The sequence below is a fragment of the Cyanistes caeruleus genome, chromosome 19, assembly GCF_971803275.1.
Source record: "Cyanistes caeruleus chromosome 19, bCyaCae1.hap1.1, whole genome shotgun sequence".
NCBI classification, from domain to species: Eukaryota; Metazoa; Chordata; class Aves; order Passeriformes; family Paridae; genus Cyanistes; species Cyanistes caeruleus.
The window spans coordinates 6,696,429-6,702,428 of record NC_141719.1 but is presented as its reverse complement, the minus strand read 5'-3'; positions in this window follow the sequence as shown (position 1 = coordinate 6,702,428).

Sequence of the window (6,000 nt, the reverse complement as noted above, 5' to 3'; positions counted from 1 at the left end):
CCCATCTAGACCTGCCCTCTTTCAGTTTTAAGCCATTCCTCCTCGTCCTATGCACCTATTTCAGTGAAATCCAGGATGAGCTAAGCACAGGAAAGCTGGCAGGGAGAATGCTCTGACCTTCAATGCAGTACAAACCATGCACACACCTACAGGAGATTTCTAGAAGTCCATGTGCCCATCACTCAGCTCTGCAGGATGGCTGGCTGCAGGTGACTGTCCAGGTGGGCAAAGCAGCCCCTCCAGCTGTAAAACAGGGCATTGTCCTGGCTGCAGCCCCAGGTCCAAGTGCAATCCCAGCAGATAAACACCATTTAATCTGTGTCACTTCACAGCACAGCCACCATCTTCTGCTGCTTCTGCTAATTTCTCTGCAAGCTTTCCCACTGTTATCTCCCCCAGTGTGATGACACCAATACAAATCTACCTTAATATATGATTTTCAAGTAAAACCAGGATGCTGATGGCATTACATGGCTCACAGTGATCTGGGATCTGTCCATGGCCAGTGACAGCTCATGGCACAAGCAGCCCTGTGACATCCCCAAGCCCTGAGGCTCTGCAGTTCCACACCCAGCCCAGCTGCCCATTGCTGGTCTGTACTCACCAAAAAGCTGATTCCTCTCCCCATCTCCCTCTCTTGGGAATTCTATGGCCTTGTGACTCATTTCACCCTCATAACTCAGTCCGAGGTGATGCTGAATATGACAAAAGGCAACCCCTTGTGATCCCACTTGTGTTTGTCACCTCTTCCTTTTTTCTTTTTCTTTTATTTTTTTCATGTCCATCTTCTGGTGGCTGCCCTGAGGGCCCCAAATTCATCTTGTTTGTGTTCTCTTATCCATCTCACACACATCCAAAGCCCCCAGTGACTCCCCTATCAGCTCTGAGCAGCACAGACTACTTTTTTCTTTTTCTTTCTTCTTCTTTTTTTTTTCATTTTTATGTCAAACAAAATGTCAGCAGCAACTGTCCTTGCTTCTCTGATGCCATTCTGAAATGTAGCAATACTAAATATAGACTGATTTAAATGCAGTCCTTTTAGCTGGTATTTCATTACTTGACTTGTTTTTTTTTTTAAACAAACCTTTTGTAATGAGATAAACGGACTAGCAGCAATATGCCAAAGAATATATTATATTGCAGGAACCTTAAAATCCTACCTCCAGTTGCTACAAATTACTGACTAAAGAAAATACATTGGGTACAATAGAAATAGATTTCACATGCACCATCACCTGTTCAGCTGTACTATCTTCTGATAAGGCCATTTCAGAAGTAAAGGTAATATTTAGATAAGCTCTCTTTAAAAATAATCACAGCAATGACATAAAAATGATGATTAAGTTTGTATCTCATTATTCCTTTAAATTCCATATGAAAACCTCATGCATTTCCCTTATTTACAGAGGCAGCTTTTCAGGAGCACCAAGGCTCCAATCTACACACCTTGCAGGGCAAGTGGAGCTGGAAAAGGTTATTATTGAAACATATTTACATTTTTTGGTAGGATCTCAGCAACATTATCTCTTTCCAAAGCTGCTTGAAGCATCTTTAGCCTTAATCACACACCTCTCTGCTTCCATTGGCTCCTGGAATCCTGTCTGAAAATCATGTCTGAACATTTTGTGTTTCCATGGGCTGAAAAGCTCCTTTTTAAAATATAGTTTCATGGCTAATTTCCTCCACATCACAATTGGAGTTGGTCATTTCAGATTAGGAATCAATACATTTAGTTTTGGTTTTGCCTCTCAAAATAATGCTCTCAGGTTTTGCTGTTTGGGTTTTTTCTAAAGATAAATGATCAGATAATGCAGAAGTTATTGTTACTGAAAGCACCACTAGCCACAGCTTTGATTCTCAATAACCACTGCTTATTATAAGTCAGAAAGTAGGGAAAAGTAATTGTTATATCTGTAATGGTTTCCAGTTTTATTCTGTTTAAATGCAACTGAAATTGCAATATTGTTGCTGAATGCACATCAGTGTTACACTTAAGCATAAAGGATCAGAGATTTTTGGATGGAGAGCACTTCAAATTCAGTTTCTCAATATACAAGTGTTGATACTCCTCTTGAGGGCAAGTGAATTAAACTGAGTGTGCTGGTGCTGTACATGTAAGCACTATAAAACAGGCAAGGCACAATTTGTTCTGTTGTGTTTTGTTCTGTTGTAAACCCATGGAACAAGCATGTAAATAGTCTCAATCTTTCCTGAATGTGTTAAATCCTAGTTCAAGTGACTAATGAGGTTTGTACCTGTTGCTGTCAGAGCAGACACGACACAAAGCAGATTCTTAAGAAACTTTATCCAAGATGTTTTTTATTGTGCTCATACATAGTGTTTTTATACCCTTCTGACCCCACAGTGCACCCCATTTCATTGGCCATCATCACACCACCCCTCAAGTCATTGGTGGAAGTATTGTTTTGAGAAAGCATCCCCAAAAATTGGAAATACAGGGAAATCCTGCTTTTCCATGATATTTTTTGCAGGACAGATGTTCTTTGTTTTCTTCTACCTTTATCTTCTTTCTCTTCTTCTCACAGACACACAGGAATCCTTCTTTCTGTTGACTCTTTCATTTAAGGGTACATGTGGGCCCTCTCCACTTGTACCACTCTATAAAAACCTTGTACCACAGCACAGTCCCAGCAGAAGGGAGTTTTGAGTTGTCATTTCTGAGTCTTGAGGTAATTTGATTTATTATGAACAGCCTGAGGTGTGTGTTCATAAATATCATCCTACTGCAGTATCAGCAGCTGAGGAAGCTGTAGGTGCACTGGCACTGATGGAAGAAATGAGCTAGGGCAGTCTGTGAAATGAAATTGGTCAGCTTTGAGCACTGTGGTGCCACAAGTGCAGTGTCCTCATTTCCTGGCTCCATGTCTGAGCCAGCAGTGAACCATGCAAACACAGACCTGCCCAGGGCTCCCAGAACTCATCCTGCTCTTATTGCTACAAACCAGCTTTACCCTTTTCTCTAATATTTATCCAACCCCTCTTTAAAAACTCCAGAGTAAGGAATGTAACAGGCTCTCTGCATTATTTGTGCAAGTCCTCATGTATCCACAGAAATGGAGTTCCTTCTGAATATCTCAGCTGCTTCTCCCACTGTTATTATCTGAATAGAGACTCTAATGGCATTCTGGATCAAAGGAATGTGCTTCTTGCCCTGCTGTGAAGAACACTAAGATGACATTCATCACTTTGCTTTCCAGTGACTGCCAATTTTTTATGATATGTAGGGCAGTAAATGAACATAAGACTTCTGTGCAATCACAAGGAGTCCCATAAAGCTTCTGTCCATGAATCACTTACCACAGCTAAGTGCAGCTTTTCTGTACACACAGATATTTGCTTTCCTAGAGGATGAAAATAAAGGCACATTTAAAATAGATGAGCTTCCATCAGATTACCTTCAGAGTAGGAAACAATTCAGGTAAATTAATAAATGACCTAAACTTCTCAAATGAGCTTTGAGATTTAGATGTGGCTGAATATAGTTTTTCTGGATGCAATCAGAGGAACATCTGGAGATTGAACTAGATCATTTGAAAAGCCTTTGCAATCTCAATGGATTATTCAGCTGAAGAATGGACAAGTTGTTATTCTTCCAGTAAACATGGATATAACTTCCAAGGACTTTCAGAGTTCTATTCTGTTTGTACAGAATAATGACACCACCAAAAAAAACCAAACAAAAAAACCAACCAACCAACCAACCAAAAAAACCAAAACCAACAACAAAAAAACCCAAACCTAAAACCAAACCAAAACAAATGCTGGCTAGGATAAGATATTGAAAAGCTAAATAAATTCAGTTAAACATGGCAAATTCATTTAAAAATAAAACTCATTGCCAGAAATACTCCATTGAATTTCATTACTGTGGAGGATATGAAATAAGATATCTCCTTTCTTAGCTGTGTATTTCCCCTTGAGCTGTTTATGCCTTTAAAATATAATTAGACAAAGACTATATATGCAGTACTGGAATCCAGAATCAGAGTAATTCAATGATGGTTTAGAAAGCTTTGGAAATGGTAAAATATTCTTACTTTTATTTTAGACACTATTTAAATCTCACAGTTCAAGCAAGTGATGTTTTAGTCCAAGGGAAGATCTCAATTGGCCTGAAAAGGTCTGCTCTCCTGGGTGTAAATCCAAGTCAAATCACAAAGCAAGGTCTTTTTCCAGTCTGAGGATGAGCCAGATCCCCAAACCAGGAACAACAAACCATCACAAATTTGCCAGTCTCTTGTGAACAGAAACTGCTCTGACACAGAGATGGGAAACAGGAAAGAGAACAGGGAAATTTCTGATTTTGGAGCAGGATCATCCACTTGACACAAGTGTACGTGACCATTGTCCTAAAGGAAAAATTACTTGGTTTCTTCTTAGTACAGGGTTTGTTGTTTTTTGGGGGTTTTTTTTGTGGAAATTTGAGTACAGCAGGAATGGAAAAAGCAACAGACTTTAGAAATCCTAATTTCCCTATATAAAATCCATCCTGCTACTCTCATGACTGACATGTCTATTAGCTCGAAAGTGGCAGTCCCAGCAAGATGCAATTTAAGAACATCTGGACTTCTTTGCAGTCATTTCTACTGTCACTTTCATGTATTCAGAAATGTCTCCTGTGGTTTCTGAATGACCACAGATAATCTGTGTTAGAAGACAGAAAATCCCAGCAATTGAAGGAAGGCCAAAGCAGTTTCATATATTTGCATACAATGAAATAATCTCAAACTTCATGACTTCACTGTGGGCTCTACACCAGAACCAGTCTTTCTCTTTCTCAACTGCAATGTAAAGACATTAAAAAAATAAATTATATATTTTTTTATATATATGCACATATACACATATATAAATCTGAAAGGAAAGAGAAGTGTAGCACTAAACAAAATCAAGTTTTGTAGATGATGTTCCTGCCTGGCAAGAACTACAAAGAAAAAGAAATGCACATTCTCTGCCTGCAACTGTTGTGATTTTGGAAAATTATCTTCTGGTACATAACTCCAGCTCTTTGATTAAATGCTATCTCAAGCATATGTTACCATTAACACCCTAATTTTCCAGACTGTAAGCACGTACATAAGCACAGTAAATCACAGGATTATTTATATTGGAGTACCAGCACAGCATCTGAGGTTAAGCCTTTCTAAGATCAAGGTCTACAAAGATGAAAACAGACTCAGGGGAATGTGTGGTTTCATTCAGAGTTTGAATCAAATCACTCCAAGGTATGACTCCTTTTACAAAAGGACTCTCCCATGCTGGGGAAAAGTCACTTAAAAATACGTTGATACTTGTTTATTTAAATCTAGCCATTCCAATATCATGTGGAATAACCATTGGCTGTGGTATTACAGTTATATTAACATAAGATAACATAATCTTTTGCCCAATCTTACAAAAAAAGAGAAGACATCTTCCCTAAAGGAAATGCATTAAAGTCCAAAAAAGAGATCTCACTTCTTTGTGGTTATTAAAGATACTAGGACACATTTTTCTGGAACAGGAATTTCATTTAGGAACCCTTCATTAACTGTAAATATGACTTATGGACACAGAGGTGTCTTGAGCAAGCCCAAGTTTATTTCCCAACAGGACCAGGACACAGTGGGGTGTGATTCAGAGTTCTAGAAAACAAAAATGAGGGGATCATATCCACCTGCAAGAGACAGTGCCCTCAGAATTCTTGAAATGACCATATTGTACAAACTATTAAATGACATTTTAATCAGCAACCACTGAACATTTGATAATAAACCCAAATATTTGAACTTGTCTAATTTCTTGTCCTTATTCTCCAGGAGAAAATACCATGGCCTACCAGAATGTAAAATAATTATAGACTAGAATTTCACATGGGCAAGTGCTCTGAAATGTTGTTACACTTAAAACACATTTCCTACAATTACAAGGAAAGCAATATAGTTCATCCTGTTAGAAATCAATTTGCTAAAGAAGGCAATTCTGTCAAGAATTATAGCA